General features: G+C 45.8%; 1 pseudogene; it reads left to right on the top strand.

Annotated features, from left to right (window-relative positions):
• The first annotated feature begins 13,484 nt into the window (after positions 1–13,484).
• On the top strand, positions 13,485–23,902 carry LOC133608217 (semaphorin-3D-like; annotated as a pseudogene).
• The last annotated feature ends 800 nt before the right edge of the window (positions 23,903–24,702 follow it).

Genomic DNA, 24,702 nt, shown 5'->3' with positions numbered 1-24,702 from the left:
AGTAGGCATGGCTCAGCCAGCCTGACGAGGTCTGAAAGACCGAAACGCGCGTCGCTGGATACCAATCCAACATGTGTTTGACACCGCATTTGACGCAGACTCGGATTGCTTCCTTTCAGGGTCCTTGGAGGGTCTTGCGGTTGGTTTGGACGTTGCCTGGACAGGTTGTCCACGGACAGTGCCTTTATCCCCTTCCCCCACCCCCTACTCCTAAACCTAACCTGCCAGAGCCTGCAATCTGCTGTCGGGCGACGTCCTGCCTTCGTGAGCCCACTGGGGACCTTGTCGGTGAGTAGTTCGTTTCACTTTGTTGAGTGTGGTGAGGGGCTACAAGTCAGCAAATTGCTTAAAAAAGACTTGATTCAGACACATTATATCAGGAGTTGAGGTACATCAAAGAAAACATTTTTGTGCTTTGATCAAACACCCCGATATTCAAGGGGGTGTTTGTCCCCTATGTGATGCACATAATATGGCAATTTGATGCATCACATAGGAAGGAGTGGATTTTGAGGGTCTATAGACTCCACTGCAGTGGAGAGCATATAAGCCCCGCCCCCTGCAGCACTCATATAAAGCCTCCTCCTGCCAGAACGGCTCATTCCCTCTCCAGCAGTCGATGAGCAAGCATCCTGCTGTGGAGAAACAGGGAAGCCGACAGCCAGGGGATTAGAAGCGCCCCACCTACTAGGGAACTAGAAGAGTCCCAGTAGGCATGGCTCAGCCAGCCTGACGAGGTCTGAAAGACCGAAACGCGCGTCGCTGGATACCAATCCAACATGTGTTTGACACCGCATTTGACGCAGACTCGGATTGCTTCCTTTCAGGGTCCTTGGAGGGTCTTGCGGTTGGTTTGGACGTTGCCTGGACAGGTTGTCCACGGACAGTGCCTTTATCCCCTTCCCCCACCCCCTACTCCTAAACCTAACCTGCCAGAGCCTGCAATCTGCTGTCGGGCGACGTCCTGCCTTCGTGAGCCCACTGGGGACCTTGTCGGTGAGTAGTTCGTTTCACTTTGTTGAGTGTGGTGAGGGGCTACAAGTCAGCAAATTGCTTAAAAAAGACTTGATTCAGACACATTATATCAGGAGTTGAGGTACATCAAAGAAAACATTTTTGTGCTTTGATCAAACACCCCGATATTCAAGGGGGTGTTTGTCCCCTATGTGATGCACATAATATGGCAATTTGATGCATCACATAGGAAGGAGTGGATTTTGAGGGTCTATAGACTCCACTGCAGTGGAGAGCATATAAGCCCCGCCCCCTGCAGCACTCATATAAAGCCTCCTCCTGCCAGAACGGCTCATTCCCTCTCCAGCAGTCGATGAGCAAGCATCCTGCTGTGGAGAAACAGGGAAGCCGACAGCCAGGGGATTAGAAGCGCCCCACCTACTAGGGAACTAGAAGAGTCCCAGTAGGCATGGCTCAGCCAGCCTGACGAGGTCTGAAAGACCGAAACGCGCGTCGCTGGATACCAATCCAACATGTGTTTGACACCGCATTTGACGCAGACTCGGATTGCTTCCTTTCAGGGTCCTTGGAGGGTCTTGCGGTTGGTTTGGACGTTGCCTGGACAGGTTGTCCACGGACAGTGCCTTTATCCCCTTCCCCCACCCCCTACTCCTAAACCTAACCTGCCAGAGCCTGCAATCTGCTGTCGGGCGACGTCCTGCCTTCGTGAGCCCACTGGGGACCTTGTCGGTGAGTAGTTCGTTTCACTTTGTTGAGTGTGGTGAGGGGCTACAAGTCAGCAAATTGCTTAAAAAAGACTTGATTCAGACACATTATATCAGGAGTTGAGGTACATCAAAGAAAACATTTTTGTGCTTTGATCAAACACCCCGATATTCAAGGGGGTGTTTGTCCCCTATGTGATGCACATAATATGGCAATTTGATGCATCACATAGGAAGGAGTGGATTTTGAGGGTCTATAGACTCCACTGCAGTGGAGAGCATATAAGCCCCGCCCCCTGCAGCACTCATATAAAGCCTCCTCCTGCCAGAACGGCTCATTCCCTCTCCAGCAGTCGATGAGCAAGCATCCTGCTGTGGAGAAACAGGGAAGCCGACAGCCAGGGGATTAGAAGCGCCCCACCTACTAGGGAACTAGAAGAGTCCCAGTAGGCATGGCTCAGCCAGCCTGACGAGGTCTGAAAGACCGAAACGCGCGTCGCTGGATACCAATCCAACATGTGTTTGACACCGCATTTGACGCAGACTCGGATTGCTTCCTTTCAGGGTCCTTGGAGGGTCTTGCGGTTGGTTTGGACGTTGCCTGGACAGGTTGTCCACGGACAGTGCCTTTATCCCCTTCCCCCACCCCCTACTCCTAAACCTAACCCTAACCCTAACCCTAACCCTAACCCTAACCCTAACCCTAACCCTAACCCTAACCCTAACCCTAACCCTAACCCTAACCCTAACCCTAACCCTAACCCTAACCCTAACCCTAACCCTAACCCTAACCCTAACCCTAACCCTAACCCTACCCTAACCCTAACCCTAACCCTAACCCTAACCCTAACCCTAACCCTAACCCTAACCCTAACCCTAACCCTAACCCTAACCCTAACCCTAACCCTAACCCTAACCCTAACCCTAACCCTAACCCTAACCCTAACCCCTAACCCTAACCCTAACCCTAACCCTAACCCTAACCCTAACCCTAACCCTAACCCTAACCCTAACCCTAACCCTAACCCTAACCCTAACCCTAACCCTAACCCTAACCCTAACCCTAACCCTCTAACCCTAACCCTAACCCTAACCCTAACCCTAACCCTAACCCTAACCCTAACCCTAACCCTAACCCTAACCCTAACCCCTAACCCTAACCCTAACCCTAACCCTAACCCTAACCCTAACCCTAACCCTAACCCTAACCCTAACCCTAACCCTAACCCTAACCCTAACCCTAACCCTAACCCTAACCCTAACCCCTAACCCTAACCCTAACCCTAACCCTAACCCTAACCCTAACCCTAACCCTAACCCTAACCCTAACCCTAACCCTAACCCTAACCCTAACCCTAACCCTAACCCTAAACCCTAACCCTAACCCTAACCCTAACCCTAACCCTAACCCTAACCCTAACCCTAACCCTAACCCTAACCCTAACCCTAACCCTAACCCTAACCCTAACCCTAACCCTAACCCTAACCCTAACCCAGCTGATGAGGGGACATCATGCTGTTGAGAGTAAAAAAATGTTGAAGCTCAGACTATACATGCCTGAAGAGGCCAAAGAAGGCCGAAACGCGTCGCATGTTGAAAATTGTATCAGTGGTTGATGTGTCTGGCACCGCGTTCGATGGTGTTCATTTGGGGTCCCTGGGGGGTGTGCGTCTGGTGGGGTGTCACTGGGCAGACCGTTGATGGACAGTGCCTAGCCCCTCCCCCTAACCCTAACCCTAACCCTAACCATAACCCCCAACACCTAACTAGCCCGTGCCTCCGATCTGTCCGTTGGGTGGCGCCTTGCCCTTCGTACGGCCCCCCGGGGGCTCTATTTGGCATCGTCTGATGCGGTGTGGGCTCTGATTTTTTCAGACACATCCTAAAATAGGGGTCAGAGGTCACAGACACCGGGGATTTATCTGGATGTTATTTATGAAATACTTACCTGGATTTGTTTGCAGTGATATACTTACCTGTATTTGTTTGCCGTGACCTTTTACCTGCGGCTGGTTTGCTGTGATTATTTGTTTTGTGTGCAGTGATTACCCATGAATATTTATTTTGATATTTTTTGGAATGATTTGTGTAACACCAGATATTTCCCTTGGTGATCAGTGGAGTGAACTGATGACTGCAGGTGTGAGCAATTGCCCCGCCCCCTGCAGCACTCAAATAAAACCTCCTCCTGCCAATTGCTCCATTTGGCCTCCAGCTGATGAGGGGACATCATGCTGTTGAGAGTAAAAAAATGTTGAAGCTCAGACAATACATGCCTGAAGAGGCCAAAGAAGGCCGAAACGCGTCGCATGTTGAAAATTGTATCAGTGGTTGATGTGTCTGACACCGCGTTCGATGGTGTTCATTTGGGGTCCCTGGGGGGTGTGCGTCTGGTGGGGTGTCACTGGGCAGACCGTTGATGGACAGTGCCTAGCCCCTCCCCCTAACCCTAACCCTAACCCTAACCATAACCCCCAACACCTAACTAGCCCGTGCCTCCGATCTGTCCGTTGGGTGGCGCCTTGCCCTTCGTACGGCCCCCCGGGGGCTCTATTTGGCATCGTCTGATGCGGTGTGGGCTCTGATTTCTTCAGACACATCCTAAAATAGGGGTCAGAGGTCACAGACACCGGGGATTTATCTGGATGTTATTTATGAAATACTTACCTGGATTTGTTTGCAGTGATATACTTACCTGTATTTGTTTGCCGTGACCTTTTACCTGCGGCTGGTTTGCTGTGATTATTTGTTTTGTGTGCAGTGATTACCCATGAATATTTATTTTGATATTTTTTGGAATGATTTGTGTAACACCAGATATTTCCCTTGGTGATCAGTGGAGTGAACTGATGACTGCAGGTGTGAGCAATTGCCCCGCCCCCTGCAGCACTCAAATAAAACCTCCTCCTGCCAATTGCTCCATTTGGCCTCCAGCTGATGAGGGGACATCATGCTGTTGAGAGTAAAAAAATGTTGAAGCTCAGACAATACATGCCTGAAGAGGCCAAAGAAGGCCGAAACGCGTCGCATGTTGAAAATTGTATCAGTGGTTGATGTGTCTGACACCGCGTTCGATGGTGTTCATTTGGGGTCCCTGGGGGGTGTGCGTCTGGTGGGGTGTCACTGGGCAGACCGTTGATGGACAGTGCCTAGCCCCTCCCCCTAACCCTAACCCTAACCCTAACCATAACCCCCAACACCTAACCCTAACCCTAACCCTAACCCTAACCCTAACCCTAACCCATATCCCCCACCCCCCCTCTTCCCTAACCCTAACCATTCCCTTCTCCTTACCTAAAACCTACCCCCAAACCTAACCCTAACCCTAACCCTAACCCTAACCCTAACCCTAACCCTAACCCTCATGCCTGATGAGGTCATGCAGACCGAAACGCGCGTCGCATGATGAAATTTGATTGAATAATGTGTCTGACGCCACGTTCGGCGGTGTTCGTTCGGGGTCCCTGGGGGGTGTGCGTCTGGTGGGGGGTCACTGGGCGGATTGTTGATGGACAGTGCCTAACCCTAACCCTACCCCCAACCCTAACCCTAACCTTAACCCCCAACACCTAACTAGCCCGTGCCTCCGGTCTGTCCGTTGGGTGGCGCCCTGCCCTTCGTACGGCCCCCTGGTGGCTCTGTTTGGCATCGTTTGAGTGTGGTGTTGGCCGATTGGCAGACCCAATTAAGAAAAAATAGGGGTCAGAGGTCACAGACATGGAGAACTTATCTGGATTTTTTTCTTGAAGTGATTTAATACTTCTTTAATTGTGTGTGGTGATATTGACTTGATATTTACTTGTGTGCAGTGCTGTGATATTAGAGTGCTCCACCCAGCTGGTCTGGATGAATTATACTTACCTTCTGGAGTGATTATGTAACCAGATAGTTCTCTTTTGTCTGTGGAGTGACTAAGTATTGCAGTTGTGTGCAGACGCCACCTGCAGGCACTCGGGAGGAGCGACTGATTGCAGTTGGGAGCACAAACCATGCCCCCTGCAGGCTCTTCTATAAAACCTCGTTTTGCAATTCTGGCTCATTTTTCCTCCAGCAGATGAGGGGACATCTTGCTCAGAGAGAGGTAATGAGGCCAATTTCTCAAAATTTCATGCCTGATGAGGTCATGCAGACCGAAACGCGCGTCGCATGATGAAATTTGATTGAATAATGTGTCTGACGCCACGTTCGGCGGTGTTCGTTCGGGGTCCCTGGGGGGTGTGCGTCTGGTGGGGGGTCACTGGGCGGATTGTTGATGGACAGTGCCTAACCCTAACCCTACCCCCAACCCTAACCCTAACCTTAACCCCCAACACCTAACTAGCCCGTGCCTCCGGTCTGTCCGTTGGGTGGCGCCCTGCCCTTCGTACGGCCCCCTGGTGGCTCTGTTTGGCATCGTTTGAGTGTGGTGTTGGCCGATTGGCAGACCCAATTAAGAAAAAATAGGGGTCAGAGGTCACAGACATGGAGAACTTATCTGGATTTTTTTCTTGAAGTGATTTAATACTTCTTTAATTGTGTGTGGTGATATTGACTTGATATTTACTTGTGTGCAGTGCTGTGATATTAGAGTGCTCCACCCAGCTGGTCTGGATGAATTATACTTACCTTCTGGAGTGATTATGTAACCAGATAGTTCTCTTTTGTCTGTGGAGTGACTAAGTATTGCAGTTGTGTGCAGACGCCACCTGCAGGCACTCGGGAGGAGCGACTGATTGCAGTTGGGAGCACAAGCCATGCCCCCTGCAGGCTCTTCTATAAAACCTCGTTTTGCAATTCTGGCTCATTTTTCCTCCAGCAGATGAGGGGACATCTTGCTCAGAGAGAGGTAATGAGGCCAATTTCTCAAAATTTCATGCCTGATGAGGTCATGCAGACCGAAACGCGCGTCGCATGATGAAATTTGATTGAATAATGTGTCTGACGCCACGTTCGGCGGTGTTCGTTCGGGGTCCCTGGGGGGTGTGCGTCTGGTGGGGGGTCACTGGGCGGATTGTTGATGGACAGTGCCTAACCCTAACCCTACCCCCAACCCTAACCCTAACCTTAACCCCCAACACCTAACCCCTAACCCTAACCCCTAACCCTAACCCCTAACCCTAACCCTAACCCTAACCCTAACCCTAACCCTAACCCCTAACCCTAACCCTAACCCTAACCCTAACCCTAACCCTAACCCCGGGCAATACCTTAGCTAGGAGATTCGCCCAACACAAGTACAACATCGTTAGGCATAAAAATACCAACACTCACCTGGTGCAGCATTTTCTCCGACACGGGTGGTCTTCCGTCCGGGCGACTGTCGTAGAGACGGATCCCAAATGGAGCCTCGCCCAACGCCACCGGGCGGAGCTCCTTTGGATCTCCAAATTGGGCACCAGACATCCAGGGGGCCTAAATGAGGTATGAGTGTGAGCCCGTTGGATTGTGACGGACAGTGCACATTCCCGTTTTTTCCCTTCTTTATTTTTCCCATATCCCCCAAACCCCCCCCTCTTCCCTAACCCTAACCATTCCCTTCTCCTTACCTAAAACCTACCCCCAAACCTAACCCTAACCCTAACCCTAACCCTAACCCTAACCCTCTAACCCTAACCCTAACCCTAACCCTAACCCTAACCCTAACCCTAACCCAACATTTTCATGGCAGAGTGGGAGACCTCTGCCTTGGCCGCCTGCCCAAAACGTCCTCTCCACTACTTCCGGTACCTGGATGACATCTGGGGTGTCTGGACCCATTCCAGTGAGGAGTTCAGCGTGTTCTTAAACACGCTGAACACTCACAATAAAAATATCACCATCAAGTCGACCACGAGCAACACATCGGTCGACTTTTTGGACACCACGACATTCAAGGGTCCCGACTTTGCCGACACGCAACACTTGGACATCAGGGTGTTCTTCAAGGAGACCGACACCCACGCGCTCCTTTTCAAAAGCAGCTTCCACCCCAAGCATACCTTCGCGGGGTTGGTGAAATCCCAATTGTTGAGGTTTCATCGTGTCTGCACCAGAAGGGAGGACTTCCTGACGGCCTCGAGGACCCTCTTTTCTGCCCTGAAGGGGAGGGGCTATTCCAGGTCCTTCCTCCGACGGCAGTTGAGGGTCTTCTTGGACCCGAAGGGGCCTCCCCCTGGGACCGACATGATCCCCCTCATCACCACCTACTCTCCCTCGGCCGTGCGGGTCGCCAGGAAGGTCAAAGACCACTTCCGGACCTTTGTGGAGAGTAGCGGGAGGCTGCCGGGGCGCTACGTGGTGCCGGCCTACCGCAAGAACCCCAACTTGAATGATCTGTTGGTCAGGGCCAGGGTCAGCTCATTGAGAGACCCGCCCTCCACTAGGAGGGACACCCTTGTCCGCCACTCACCATGGTTGGTGAACCCCCACAACCGCAAGGTTTTCCAGCCGTTGTGCCGTGGCGGCCGACACACCCGAAACTGTGTGTACGTGATTCGGTGCCAACGATGTGGCGATATGTACGTGGGCGAGACGGGCAATACCTTAGCTAGGAGATTCGCCCAACACAAGTACAACATCGTCAGGCATAAAAATACCAACACTCACCTGGTGCAGCATTTTCTCCGACACGGGTGGTCTTCCGTCCGGGCGACTGTCGTAGAGACGGATCCCAAATGGAGCCTCGCCCAACGCCACCGGGCGGAGCTCCTTTGGATCTCCAAATTGGGCACCAGACATCCAGGGGGCCTAAATGAGGTATGAGTGTGAGCCCGTTGGATTGTGACGGACAGTGCACATTCCCGTTTTTTCCCTTCTTTATTTTTCCCATATCCCCCACCCCCCCCTCTTCCCTAACCCTAACCATTCCCTTCTCCTTACCTAAAACCTACCCCCAAACCTAACCCTAACCCTAACCCTAACCCTAACCCTAACCCCCTAACCCTAACCCTAACCCTAACCCCCTAACCCTAACCCTAACCCTAACCCTAACCCTAACCCTAACCCCGAAACGCGTCGCATGAAACATACTTGATTAGGTCAATGTGTCTGACACCGCGTCTGACGGTGTTCTTTCGGGGTCCCTGGGGGGTGTGCGTCTGGTGGGGTGTCACTGGGCGGATTGTTGACGGACAGTGCCTAGCCCTACCCCTTTCCCTAACCCTAACCCTAACCCTATTTCCTAACCCTAACCCCCAACACCTAACTAGCCCGTGCCTCCAGTCTGTCCGTTGGGTGGCGCCCTGCCCTTCGTACGGCCCCCCGGGGGCTCTGTTTGCCATCGTTTGGATGCGGTGATGGGCTCATATAAAAATCAGACACATTTTAAAATAGGGGTCAGAGGTCACACACACCAAGGATTTATCTGGATGTTTTTATTATGACCGAAACGCGTCGCATGAAACATACTTGATTAGGTCAATGTGTCTGACACCGCGTCTGACGGTGTTCTTTCGGGGTCCCTGGGGGGTGTGCGTCTGGTGGGGTGTCACTGGGCGGATTGTTGACGGACAGTGCCTAGCCCTACCCCTTTCCCTAACCCTAACCCTAACCCTAATTCCTAACCCTAACCCCCAACACCTAACTAGCCCGTGCCTCCAGTCTGTCCGTTGGGTGGCGCCCTGCCCTTCGTACGGCCCCCCGGGGGCTCTGTTTGCCATCGTTTGGATGCGGTGATGGGCTCATATAAAAATCAGACACATTTTAAAATAGGGGTCAGAGGTCACACACACCAAGGATTTATCTGGATGTTTTTATTATGAAATACTTACCTGGATTTGTTTGCAGTGTTTATGTGTGTGCAGTGATTATACTTACTTTTATTCTTTGGCGTGCTTTGTGAACACCAGATACTTACCTTGGTGATTGTGGAGTTACTAAATGACTGCAGCTGTGAGCGATAGCCCCGCCCCCTGCAGAACTCAATCACATAAATCCTCCTCCTGCCTTGCCGGCTCATTTGAGCTCCAGTTGTTGATGAGGGGACATCACGCTGTTGAGAAGAATGACAAAAGCCGAGATATTTTAGCCTTAGGGGATTAGTAGTGCCCCATCTACTAGTGGAATTAGAAGTGTCCCGGTAGACAAAAGGTTCGCAGTAAAAAGATGGTGAACATCCTGCGTGATTCAAGTCATGCCTGAAGAGGTCCAGAAGACCGAAACGCGTCGCATGAAACATACTTGATTAGGTCAATGTGTCTGACACCGCGTCTGACGGTGTTCTTTCGGGGTCCCTGGGGGGTGTGCGTCTGGTGGGGTGTCACTGGGCGGATTGTTGACGGACAGTGCCTAGCCCTACCCCTTTCCCTAACCCTAACCCTAACCCTAATTCCTAACCCTAACCCCCAACACCTAACCCTAACCCTAACCCTAACCCAACCCTAACCCTAACCCTAACCCTAACCCTAGCCAAGGGGATTAGAAGCGCCCCACCTACTAGGGAATTAGAAGAGTCCCAGTAGGCATGGCTCAGCCAGCCTGACGAGGTCTGAAAGACCGAAACGCGCGTCGCTGGATGCTGGATACCAATCCAACATGTGTTTGACACCGCATTTGACGCAGACTCGGATTGCTTTCTTTCAGGGTCCTTGGGGGGTCTTGCGGTTGGTGTGGACGTTGCCTGGACAGGTTGTCTACGGACAGTGCCTCTATCCCCTTCCCCCACCCCCTACTCCTAAACCTAACCTGCCAGAGCCTGCAATCTGCTGTCGGGCGACGTCCTGCCTTCGTGAGCCCACTGGGGACCTTGTCGGTGAGTAGTTCGTTTCACTTTGTTGAGTGTGGTGAGGGGCTACAAGTCAGCAAAATGCTTAAAAAAGACTTGATTCAGACACATTATATCAGGAGTTGAGGTACATCAAAGAAAACATTTTTGTGCTTTGATCAAACACCCCGATATTCAAGGGGGTGTTTGTCCCCTATGTGATGCACATAATATGTAAATTTGATGCATCACATAGGAAGGAGTGTATTTTGAGGGTCTATAGACTCCACTGCAGTGGAGAGCATATAAGCCCCGCCCCCTGCAGCACTCATATAAAGCCTCCTCCTGCCAGAACGGCTCATTCCCTCTCCAGCAGTCGATGAGCAAGCATCCTGCTGTGGAGAAACAGGGAAGCCGATAGCCAAGGGGATTAGAAGCGCCCCACCTACTAGGGAATTAGAAGAGTCCCAGTAGGCATGGCTCAGCCAGCCTGACGAGGTCTGAAAGACCGAAACGCGCGTCGCTGGATGCTGGATACCAATCCAACATGTGTTTGACACCGCATTTGACGCAGACTCGGATTGCTTTCTTTCAGGGTCCTTGGGGGGTCTTGCGGTTGGTGTGGACGTTGCCTGGACAGGTTGTCTACGGACAGTGCCTCTATCCCCTTCCCCCACCCCCTACTCCTAAACCTAACCCTAACCCTAACCCTAACCCTAACCCTAACCTACCCCCAAACCTAACCCTAACCCTAACCCTAACCCTAACCCTAACCCTAACCCTAGCCAGGGATTGTGGGTTCGTGTCCCATCTGGGGTGCCAAAAAGAAAGCCCAAAACGTCCTCTCCACTACTTCCGGTACCTGGATGACATCTGGGGTGTCTGGACCCATTCCAGTGAGGAGTTCAGCGTGTTCTTAAACACGCTGAACACTCACAATAAAAATATCACCATCAAGTCGACCACGAGCAACACATCGGTCGACTTTTTGGACACCACGACATTCAAGGGTCCCGACTTTGCCGACACGCAACACTTGGACATCAGGGTGTTCTTCAAGGAGACCGACACCCACGCGCTCCTCTTCAAAAGCAGCTTCCACCCCAAGCATACCTTCGCGGGGTTGGTGAAATCCCAATTGTTGAGGTTTCATCGTGTCTGCACCAGAAGGGAGGACTTCCTGACGGCCTCGAGGACCCTCTTTTCTGCCCTGAAGGGGAGGGGCTATTCCAGGTCCTTCCTCAGACGGCAGTTGAGGGTCTTCTTGGACCCGAAGGGGCCTCCCCCTGGGACCGACATGATCCCTCTCATCACCACCTACTCTCCCTCGGCCGTGCGGGTCGCCAAGAAGGTCAAAGACCACTTCCGGACCTTCGCGGAGAGTAGCGGGAGGCTGCCGGGGCGCTACGTGGTGCCGGCCTACCGTAAGAACCCCAACTTGAATGATCTGTTGGTCAGGGCCAGGGTCAGCTCACTGAGCGACCCGCCCTCCACTAGGAGGGACACCCTTGTCCGCCACTCACAATGGTTGGTGAACCCCCACAACCGCAAGGTTTTCCAGCCGTTGTGCCGTGGCGGCCGACACACCCGGAACTGTGTGTACGTGATTCGGTGCCAACGATGTGGCGATATGTACGTGGGCGAGACGGGCAATACCTTAGCTAGGAGATTCGCCCAACACAAGTACAACATCGTTAGGCATAAAAATACCAACACTCACCTGGTTCAGCATTTTCTCCGACACGGGTGGTCTTCCGTCCGGGCGACTGTCGTAGAGACGGATCCCAAATGGAGCCTCGCCCAACGCCACCGGGCGGAGCTCCTTTGGATCTCCAAATTGGGCACCAGACATCCAGGGGGCCTAAATGAGGTGTGAGTGTGAGCCCGTTGGATTGTGACGGACAGTGCACATTCCCGTTTTTCCCTTCTTTATTTTTCCCATACCCCCCACCCCCCCTCTTCCCTAACCCTAACCATTCCCTTCTCCTTACCTAAAACCTACCCCCAAACCTAACCCTAACCCTAACCCTAACCCTAACCCTAACCCTAACCCTAACCCTCATGCCTGATGAGGTCATGCAGACCGAAACGCGCGTCGCATGATGTAATTTGATTGAATAATGTGTCTGACGCCACGTTCGGCGGTGTTCGTTCGGGGTCCCTGGGGGGTGTGCGTCTGGTGGGGGGTCACTTGGGCGGATTGTTGATGGACAGTGCCTAACCCTAACCCCAACCCCAACCCTAACCCTAACCCCCAACACCTAACTAGCCCGTGCCTCCGGTCTGTCCGTTGGGTGGCGCCCTGCCCTTCGTACGGCCCCCCGGGGGCTCTGTTTGGCATCGTTTGAGTGTGGCGTTGGCCGATTGGCAGACCCAATTAAGAAAAAATAGGGGTCAGAGGTCACAGACATGGAGAACTTATCTGGATTTTTTTCTTGAAGTGATTTAATACTTCTTTAATTGTGTGTGGTGATATTGACTTGATATTTACTTGTGTGCAGTGCTGTGATATTAGAGTGCTCCACCCAGCTGGTCTGGATGAATTATACTTACCTTCTGGAGTGATTATGTAACCAGATAGTTCTCTTTTGTCTGTGGAGTGACTAAGTATTGCAGTTGTGTGCAGACGCCACCTGCAGGCACTCGGGAGGAGCGACTGATTGCAGTTGGGAGCACAAGCCATGCCCCCTGCAGGCTCTTCTATAAAACCTCGTTCTGCAATTATGGCTCATTTTTCCTCCAGCAGATGAGGGGACATCTTGCTCAGAGAGAGGTAATGAGGCCAATTTCTCAAAATTTCATGCCTGATGAGGTCATGCAGACCGAAACGCGCGTCGCATGATGTAATTTGATTGAATAATGTGTCTGACGCCACGTTCGGCGGTGTTCGTTCGGGGTCCCTGGGGGGTGTGCGTCTGGTGGGGGGTCACTTGGGCGGATTGTTGATGGACAGTGCCTAACCCTAACCCCAACCCCAACCCTAACCCTAACCCCCAACACCTAACCCTAACCCTAACCCTAACCCTAACCCTAACCCTAACCCTAACCCACCCGACGGAGGAAATTAATTTTGTCCGCTAGTACCCGTGATCTTGTCACGCAAAGTGTTAAGTCTGGTGTTCACCAGAGGCAATCAAGCATACAAATGAGCATGTAGATGAAGTCGTTTGTCATTAGAATCTATTTCATAACCTGCTGATGTTTGTGCTGCTAAATGAGGTTGGGTGTCTTTGTATATTTTAGAGCAGCACTACTTGGGAGTGTTGTTTAGCAGACGGCGAGAAGACCCTTTGCAGGACCAAGTGTACGCCTTCTACAAGTAGAGGAACCAAGACACCAGCTTCTTCAGCAGCACGTGGACCCCGTACGTCACACGGGTGTGCGTGGTAAGTGTTAACCTCAGCCCGCGAGAGTGGCCTTTCAGAATAAACACAAAAAAGGGGCGTCTGATGTCTCTTCCAGGCGGATATGGGCGGGCCCAAGAACAACCTGCAGTTCACGTGGACCTCACAGATGAGCGCCAGGCTGTTTTGTGGCGACCAGGACAGCAGACAGAGCTTCTTCCACCTGGTGGACGTGTCGACCGTGCCCGCGGACCGCTGGCAGGACACCCGCGTGTATGCGCTCTTTCGGAATGAATGGTGCGAATTCAACATGCTGTAGATTCTTTTCAAATACAGCAATTACGTGCGTCATCACTTCATAACACGGCAATGTACTGAATGCAGTGGCGGGCCTTGCGTGTTTCACCTATGCCTTCAGTGATGTCCTACTTAGTCCGACTTCACCTCTCGAAATACTGTAATTTATGTCACCACATGGACATGGCTGGCTATACAGAAACACACTTGCACACTACTGGCCGTTGAATCCCCTCAACAGTGTACAAAACGGTCTATTTTTCGGCGCATTTAACATTCAATAAACCCACTTCAGCAATTAAAACATATCTTACGTGGTACTGTCAAAGTTTAAAGAATTGTATAAAACAAATGAAACATGAAAAAATTAAGAAATATAATATTTGAACTCACAATTTGTAGAACCCATTCGACGGCGTATAGGCCAGTGGTACCACCCATAGTTGGTTGTAGTTGGTTGATTTGAGTGAAAGTCGCGGGCAAACCATTTCATCGCCGGCATAGCTTCCGACTTCGTTTCACAATATGTGGTTTCTCTCAAGTATCCTTCTTGAAAATGGCCTTGCAAATATATATCTGCCATCTAATCAACAATTTGCTCTCCTTCTTTGTGAGTACCGGTGAGTTTTCTGTGTTTTTTTCTATGGCTCGTATGGCTCTGGTGCCACTTCCTGTTTTCGCAACTCACTTGGGATACTCACTTGGGACACCCAAGTGAGTATTATATGTTTTTGGTAACACTTTAGTATGGGGAACATATTGTAAGTAATAAATACTTAATTTAGAGTTATTTGGACACTAGGGCAGGGGTCGGGAACCTTTTTGGCTGAGAGAGCCATGAAAGCCAAATATTGTAAAATGTATTTCCGTGAGAGCCATATAATATTTTAGTAACACTTTAGTATGGGAAACATATTCACCATTAATTAGTTGCTTATTAACATGCAAATTAGTAACATATTGTCTCTTAATTAGTCATTATTAAGTACTTATTAATGCATACTTGCCAACCCTCTCGAATTTTCCGGGCGACTCCCGAAATTCAGCGCCTCTCCCGAAAACCTCCCGGGACAAATATTCTCCTGAAAATCTCCCGATTTTCAGCCGGAGCTGGAGGCCACGCCCCCTCCAGCTCCATGCGGACCTGAGTGAGGACAGCCTTTTTTCACGACGGGAGGACAACAGGGTGACAAGAACTAAATCATCCAGACTAGAGATAAATTGTATTATTATGTTTATCTTACCTAAAAATAAATATATTTATTAATTAAAAATAAAAAAAACTAAATAAATGATTACTATATTTTGCTAAAAACATCAAAATTAATTGCATTTTTATTTGTATTTTTTCTGACTCCTTATTACATCCAGCCATAGAATTATACATTAAAATAAACATGTTTGAAATAATTAATTTTAAATTATCATACTAATTCATTTAAAATGACCATATTTAATTATTAAAATAATTGCTTGTTTATCAACAACTTTAGCATTTTATTCATTACATTTTGAAGCTCTCAGAAGCCAAGTTATGTTATATTCCTTAATATTTATTTATGCAAGTTTGAAGTATCAATTATCTAAACACAGTTTTGTTTGCATATTTTCAGGATATATATATATATGTATATGTGTATATGTATGAAATACTTGACTTGGTGAATTCTAGCTGTCAATATACTCCTCCCCTCTTAACCACGCCCCCCACCCCACACCTCCTGAAATTGGAGGTCTCAAGGTTGGCAAGTATGTATTAATGCCTTATTCTGCATGGCCTTATTATACAACCAGTAAGCCATTAACTAAGAGTCTTCCCTCAATAAACTCAGAATTATTGCTTATTAGTAACCCTAACCCTTATATGTTCCCCTAGTGTCCAAATAACTCTAAATTAAGTCTTTGTTACTTAGAATATGTTCCCCATACTAAAGTGTTACCAATATTTTTTTAACACTGAATACAACTAAATGCGTGCATTTTTAAAGTAAGACTAACATTTTTAGAGTATAATAAGTATCTTATTCTTTTAAATAACATTGTTATTCTGAAGCTAACCAAAAATAAATAAAATACTTCTTACTATTAATGCGACTTCTTGAACAGGTGCGCTAGAAAACGGATGGATGGATTAAAATGCATGAGAATGTTTTATATTTTGAACGTTATTTTTAACACTGTGATTACCAGCTGAATTATTCGTTACTTATCGTGTTAAGCAATGTCAGCTAAGATTTATCTGAGAGCCAGATGGAGTCATCAGAAGAGCCACATCTGGCTCAAGAGCCATAGGTTCCCTACCCCTGCACTAGGGGAACATATTCTAAGTAACAAATACTTAATTTAGAGTTATTTGGACACTAGGGGAACATATTCTAAGTAACAAAGACTTAATTTAGAGTTATTTGGTTAGGGTTAGGGTCAGGGTTAGAGGGTTAGGGTTATAATAAGGCCATGCCAAATAAGGCATTAATAAGTACTTAATAATGACTAGTTAAAAGCCAATATGTTACTAATTTGCATGTTAATAAGCAACTAATTAATGGTGAATATGTTCCCCATACTAAAGTGTTACCATGTTTTTTAATGGTGCACAAAATGAGCCGTGCATGAACATCAACTTGTTCAAAGAACAAAACCAACACAGTGCATAAACTCACAACAAATTACACACCTGCAAATCAGTCTGACTTCTGCTGTTGCCGTATCCGTAATGCGACGATAGGGATAAGTTTGCATTTACACGATGAGTCGGGTGTGTTTTGACCTCCGCCGAACCCCTGAAGACGACTCACCGAACCCCTAGGGTTCGATCGAACCCAGGTTAAGAACCACTGGGCTATGGCAATTGTCTTTCAACTGTATGTGCCCGTTCACTTACAGTGCACAGATGCCTGCATTGTTGATTCTGAAGGCCCCGGGCAGATTTCGTACAGCATGGCAACATAAGCTAGCTGAATTCTGATTGGATACAAACTCTAACCTAAAAACAAAAGCACTTGAAGGAGCATAATATGACATGAAGAGAATAGGAATAATTTTTGATATTTAGGGAACGTAAATTAAAAATTACTTCTATCTTTAATTATGATCATGATTTCTGGTTATGTTAGGCCAGCAAAGAAGGCCTTGCTGGCCCTGACCGCCCACCACTGACTGAATGAGATGCCATCACGTTAATGGTGTGATCTGAGCATAGCACAGTTCCCCTCAGACTTTCAAACATTTCTGTATGTTACAGCACTCTTTTCCTGTCTTGTATCCTTCCTGTTTAGCGGCCTGGTTTTGCTTTTTAAATATAGACTGTCTGCTGCTGAGCATTTGTGCACACACGACTGAATGCGGACATGCTGACTGTGCTGTTGACCCCCTGTGTCTGCAGGAACATGAGCGGCGTGTGCGTGTACGCCATGCAAGACATCCACAGCGTCTTCGCCAGCTCGCCGTTTAAAGGCAAAGGCCAACAGAGTAGCCGGCCGAGGGAGGTGTGTTGACTCACTCATACATCTTCAGTGCCACTCTTCCATTTGATGCCCACTCGGCTTTTTACAGCTCACTGTTGACTCACTGCTGTACGCTATAAGGAAGGTTCCATATGCACCTGGTTCAGTTCATTTTCAGTGCAAAATTCATATAATTGTTAAAATGACATGTCTACACATTTCTTAGAACATTCACTCAATTTTGGGAAATGTATTCTTTTTTTTTTAAGTACTTAAGTTAATTTGTATAAAAAAATGGACAAATTATTTGAAAAAAATACACATTTCCATAAAACATTTTTTAACATTGGAATTAAGAATTATACATTATAGCTCTCCACAAAATGTAATTATTATAATTTAATTTTAAACAAAAAGGTCAACCAATTTTGGGGACATCATATTTAAATTATTTAAGTAAAAATAATATCCATCCATACATTTTCTACCGCTTGGGGATGCTGGAGCCTATCTCAGCTACAATCGGGCGGAAGGCGGGGTACACCCTGGACAAGTCGCCCCCTCATCACAGGGCCAACACAGATAGACAGACCACATTCGCACTCACATTCAATTACAGAGGTACTCAAGTTTTTAAGGTTAAAAAATGTGTCCAATTTTTTTTTATTATTTCACAAAATGTGGAAGGTTCGTGGTGAAGTTAATCTGTACTGCAGTTTTTAAATTTGATTTTAGACGATAAAGACAAAATCATACATACAAATTCAGGGTATTATTAGGAGTGTGAATTTTTGGGCACTTAACAAATTCGATTCCATTCCATTCCCTGCGGTAACGATTCGGTTCAGAATCGAATCTTGATTCAACACGGATCTCGATTAAAACCTATTTTAGTTGTGTATAATAATTATAAAACCTTTTTCCAAGCTGGATACAGGTTAGAAAATATCCTTCTGGTTGCACTAAAATGGCCTAAAAATGTATTTTTAGAAATTGATTGTTGTAAAAAAAAAAAACCAAAATTTTTTTTTTGTTGTTTTTCAAATTGATTTTTGAAAATTATCATTTGATTTAGAAGCGGGATAAAAAAGAATCGCGATTCGGATGTGTATTATTACGTGAAACCATTGTACATTTTGCAATACTGGATGTCGTGTTTGTTACAAGAGTTCCCCTATGCAAATAAACGTATTTGTAAATGTCAATCGGGCTTCAGGAAACAGAACAGCACTATCGGTGCTAGAATGAAGGTGGTAAATGACATCATTGTAGCGCTGTTTAAAAAAACAGTACTGTGCATCACTTTTTATTGATCTCTCTAAAGCGTTTGACACTATTTTAAAACGCAGGCTGTTTCTCATTGGACTGTCAGAACATGCGGACGCTTGGTTTTAAAATTATTTAGAAAACAGGACCCAGTGTATTAAATACGTGGCCCTTTGTTCGGAATTTCACTCTTCATAAAGGGGTGCCTCAGGAATCTGTTTTGAGGCCCCTCTTATTTATCTTGTACATCAGTGATCTCAGAACATTTCTCTGATGCTAATATGCATTTTTATGCTGTCGATGCAATTATTTATTGCTCTGGATCATCTGTTGAACAGAAATCTTTTGTCGCTGTGCAGAATTCACTTATTTACTTAAAACCGGTTCTCAATGCTGACAAGACAAAACTTATGTCCTTTTCCAAACATAAGAAGGTGCCTCAAACTCCCCCGGTAGTGCATACTTGCCAACCCTCCCGGATTTTCCGGGAGACTCCCGAAATTCAGCGCCTCTTCCGAAAACCTCCCGGGACAAATTTTCTCCCGAAAATCTCCCGAAATTCAGGCGGACCTGGAGGTCACGCCCCCTCCAGCTCCATGCGGACCTGGAGGGTCTGCATGCAGCAATGTTGTTGTAATATATTGAGTTGGAGGCAATAAACAGGCGAGGGGATGAAGTACTGTACGTCTCTTTACTGTAACCCTTGCTCCTGATGGGTCGTGGTTAGCGCCTTGCATGGCAGCTCCCGCCATCAGTGTGTGAATGTGTGTGTGAATGGGTAAATGTGGAAATAGTGTCAAAGTGCTTTGAGTACCTTGAAGGTAGAAAAGCGCTATACAAGTATAACCCATTTTTGCATAAAGAAATACAGTCGTGGTCAAAAGTTTACATACTCTTGTAAAGAACATAATGTCATGGCTGTCTTGAGTTTCCAATAATTTTTACAACTTTAATAATTTTTACAACGAGCACATACTTGGTGGTCACAAAAATAATCATGAAGTTTGGTTCTTTTATGAATTTATTATGGGTCTACTGAAAATGTGACCAAATGTGCTGGGTCAAAAGTATACATACAGCAATGTTAATATTTGCTTACATGTCCCTTGGCAAGTTTCACTGCAATAAGGCGCTTTTGGTAGCCATCCACAAGCTTCTGGCAAACTTCTGGTTGAAATTTTTACCACTCCTCTTGACAAAATTGGTGCAGTTCAGCTAAATATGTTGGTTTTCTGACATGGACTTGTTTCTTCTGCATTGTCCACACGTTTAAGTCAGGACTTTGGGAAGGCCATTCTAAAACTTTAATTCTAGCCTGATTTAGCCATTCCTTTACCACTTTTGACGTGTGTTTGGGGTCATTGTCCTGTTGGAACACCCAACTGCGCCCAAGACCCAACCTCCGGGCTGATGATTTTAGGTTGTCCTGAAGAATTTGGAGGTAATCCTCCTTTTTAATTGTCCCATTTAAAGCACCAGAAAAGGAATGGCTAAATCAGGCTAGAATTAAGGTTTTAGAATATCCTTCCCAAAGTCCTGACTTAAACGTGTGGCTAATGCTGAAGAAACAAGTCCATGTCAGAAAACCAACAAATTTAGCTGAACTGCACCAATTTTGTCAAGAGGAGTGGTCAAAAATTCAAGCAGAAGCTTGTGGATGGCTACCAAAAGCGCCTTATTGCAGTGAAACTTGCCAAGGGACATGTAACCAAATATTAACATTGCTGTATGTTATTTTCAGTAGATCCATAATAAATTCATAAAAGAACCAAACTTTATGAATGTTATTTAAATGTTAGCAACAACATGCTAACCCAACGTACGTAGTCTGGAACAGTAATAAACCTCCGAAATAATCATGTGCTAAATGCTAACAGATATTAGCATTAGCATGCTATTAAAGTTTTTTGTTTTTGATTGTTTTTTATGCACTTCTAACATACCTGTAAGGGTGAGCAACAACACGCTAACACAATATTAGTGGTCTGGAACAAAGAAACTTCAGAAAAATTTGAAAACAGTAGTGGGCTAAATGCTAACGAGAACTTAGCATTAGCATGCTATTCAAGTTTTTTTTTGTTTTTGATAGTTTTTTATGGCCTTCTAATATAAATGTTAGCAACAACGCGCTAAAACAATTCAAGTAGTCTGGAACAGTAATAAACTTTTGAAAAACAATGTGTTAAATGCTAACAGAACATAGTGTTAGAGCATGCTAGTAAAGTTTTTTGTTTTTGATAGTTTTTTATGCACGTCTAACATAAAGGTTAGCAGCAATGCACAGCATATATTCATCCACATATATTTGTGGATGTCTTTTTGCTATTTTTAGGCCGAACGCTAACAAAAGATAGCATTTAAATGGTAAGTAAAGTTTGTTTTGGTTTTACCACAAATCATTTAATTCCATTATGGGATTATCGGATCATTATTTGGTGGGGCGGCATAGCTCGGTTGGTAGAGTGGCCGTGCCAGCAACTTGAGGTTTCCACGTTCGATCCCCGCTTCCGCCATCCTAGTCACTGCCGTTGTGTCCTTGGGCAAGACACTTTACCCACCTGCTCCCAGTGCCACCCACACTGGTTTAAATGTAACTTAGATATTGGGTTTTCACTATGTAAAGTGCTTTGAGTCACTAGAGAAAAGCGCTATATAAATATAATTCACTTTTCTATGGACAAAAAAAATAGTACATAATGTTTTACAAGCTCAGAATATAGCATTAACATGCATTTAAGTGGGAAGTCAAGTTTATTGTAATCTGTGTATGATTCGTTCATTCAGTTGCTAATTTAAAACCAAAACGAAAACAATTCGTTTTTTCAATATTTTGTTTCCATTGGAAAATGGACAAAATGGAAAATGAGCACTGAACATATTTTTTGCAAATCCATTTGGTACATCGGAGGTAGTTTCACGTGGACGTGGACTTGCAGGTAAAATAGAAGAAGACAAGATGATCTTTGGGGCCTAATTCAGGTGGAAGTTTTTGTTGTGTCTTTGTGTCTTTAAAATGAGTATAAGTCTTACGGAAATAGAAAAATATAAATGTTTTAAATGTCAATATTTAGATATCCAGAAAACCTCCATATGGAACAAGACTTTGTTTTTAGGGGCCCAGTTCAGTTTTTATTTTTATTTTTAGTTAACCATCTTTGTCATGGCCACCTCAGCGCTTCTAAATCAGTGGTTCTTAACCTGGGTTCGATCGAACCCAGGTTTGGCCCACTTACAATGACTATAACATATTGTTTTTCACGAGCTGTGTACTAGTATTATATGTCCGGGTGGAGGTCCTGCTTTGGAAATAATGTGTACCCCTTTCAGATATCGCATTTAGTTCCCACTAAAACATTCACATGTTGCACAATGAGATGTAAACATGGGATCATGTGTAGATTCCTGTAACTTTCTGTTTGTATAATATATCTTTATTAGTGTTTCTTTAATATGATAACATCATTTTATGATTACGGTTCGGGTTCGGTGAATGCGCAGATGAAACTGGTGGGGTTCGGTACCTCCAACAAGGTTAAGGACCACTGTTCTAAATGTACTCCAGCAAGTACAGTATATTGTGTGACTACCTGCTGCCATCTAGTGGAAGGGTGTTCAACTGTACACAAAGGCACAAGCAGGCAACACTTACTTGCAGTAATTGGACGTTTTTGTTGTTGTTTTAAACCAATTAGATGAAATGGGAAAAATTCCCCTGGTACACCTTACTATATCCTTTACAGCAGGGGTGTCAAACTCATTTTAGCTCAGGGGCTAAAATCTGTGCCGGACTATTAAAATCATGGCATTAAAACTAAAAACTAAAGATAACTTCAGATTGATTTCTTTGTCTACTTACTTTGGCCAAAAATAGAACAAACACATTCTGGAAATATTACAATAAAAATATTTAAAAAAAATACCGGCAGCGGTAAAGTTTAGATCCATGAAGGAAAGAAGAAAGTGATTGAATGTTTACAACTGAATACATTTATATATGCATAAAAAATCATTTTCTTTTGTATAATTTTTTTTAATGAATTAAGTAATGTTTATGACAAAATTTTTTCAAAACAATATAGAAAGTGAGATATAACAGGATAATGCATACATTTATCATTTGTTTTCAAAAAGGTTACACAAATGTGGGACCCCATACATTTATTGTGGGGACCCCATATTTATTCCTAGCACCAACACTGATGGAGCATACCTAAAAAAAATTACCTAAAATGGTCCCTGCATTTTTCAGTCTGCGGCCCTCAGTGGAAAAGGAAAAACTTTTGGACACCCCCGTTCTAAAGCTCTCTCTCGATGTCTGTCTCCCTCAGATAGATAGATAGGTATATTATAAATATGTGCTTGTGGAGGTTGCCCTCCAGGTGGTTTATTCGGACCACCAATCATCATCATGAGAGCCCGGTTCGGGTTCAAAATATATATTTATTTTTCCCAAATAAAGTCTCTGTGTTGCTTTTCAGCAATTCTCTTTTTGTGTCCGTCACGCTCTCGCTCTCACTCCAGCTCCAACAACGTCTCTCCTCCCGGTTTGCTGCTTATACAGAGCGACAGGTGATTAGATAACAAGGCCCAGGTGGGCCATCTACGCACCTGTCGCTGACTTCGAGGCCAGTCCTGCCACACCCTGCTTCGCTACAGGCCCGCAGGCCACGCCCCCCCTCCACAGTGTTATTTTTTATGTACATAATGTGTTTGTTTCGATCGCTTTGCAGACGAGGTCACGGTGCCACTCGCTCCCGAGTCCAACTATTTCCTGCGGTGCCCGACGTCGTCTCGCCACGCCCACTACAAATGGTGTCACCAGGGCGAGCAGAAGTCCTGCGACTGGAGCCAACGTGACTGCCTCCTCCTGATTGACATCATGGGCCCCCAGCATGAAGGGCGTTACGAGTGTGTGTCTGAGGAGGGGAGCTACAGGCGCGTTCTGACCCGCTATCGGCTGCTGCTCGGCGAAAGCTCGCCGCGTCCCTCGGTGAGTCCGCTCCTCGCGCTTTGTCTGCTGACCGCCCTCACCTGGACATGAATAAGGATGAAAAGAACAAACATGATAAATAGTTATGGAGGATGCACAGAACTTTTTCAATTCCTGCAAAATGGCAAGTGTTACTATACGTTTATTAGGGCTGTGCCTTAAAAGATTAATATATCATTTATCTTTAGATGAGCTCATTTATACGGAAAAATAATATTACTTTTGTTACATGATGCCTGTTACCATACTTGTCATGCCAGAGTTTGGCCACTAGGACGCTTTGATCTTATTTGTTATTGTTTTGTGTTGTTGTTGTTGTTGTTCAGAGTTAACTGTGAAGCACAATCAAATCATTTTTGGTAGAGTTTGTCAAATGTTGACATGTTTTTGTTATGTTCCAAATGAGGCAAAATGTATACCATTTGCAGTATTAAAAAAAAACGGATAACCGCATGGCAGCTGAATGAAATATGTGAGTACAGTATATTGTGTCTGTTTTTGGAAATTGAAAAAAACAAACCCAATCTTTGATCCAATCAAATGTAACAATATTTATAAAACATATTACCTTTTGAGTAGTATGGTGTATTCAAACAAATACATTTTGTTTAGGAGATTGAAGAGTTTTCTCTGTATATATTTAGAAAGTAAGTTTTCACAAATTGTTTTATACTTTTGCTTATCTTATATGCAAAATGTAATACACATGAATGGGTGAAATGTACGTGTGTGTGTGTGTGTGTATATATGTATATATATATATATGTATGTATGTATGTATGTATATGTATGTATGTATGTATGTATGTATATGTGTATATATATATATACACATACATACATATACAGTATATATACACATACATATATATATATATATATGTGTGTGTGCGTGTGTGTGTATATATATATATATATATATATATATATATATATATATATACATACATATACAGTATATATACACATACATATATATATATATATGTATATGTGTGCGTGTGTGTATATATGTGTGTGTGT

Source organism: Nerophis lumbriciformis, linkage group LG06 (genome assembly GCF_033978685.3).
Source record: "Nerophis lumbriciformis linkage group LG06, RoL_Nlum_v2.1, whole genome shotgun sequence".
Classification (NCBI taxonomy): domain Eukaryota; kingdom Metazoa; phylum Chordata; class Actinopteri; order Syngnathiformes; family Syngnathidae; genus Nerophis; species Nerophis lumbriciformis.
This window is presented reverse-complemented; position numbering and strand designations above follow the sequence as displayed.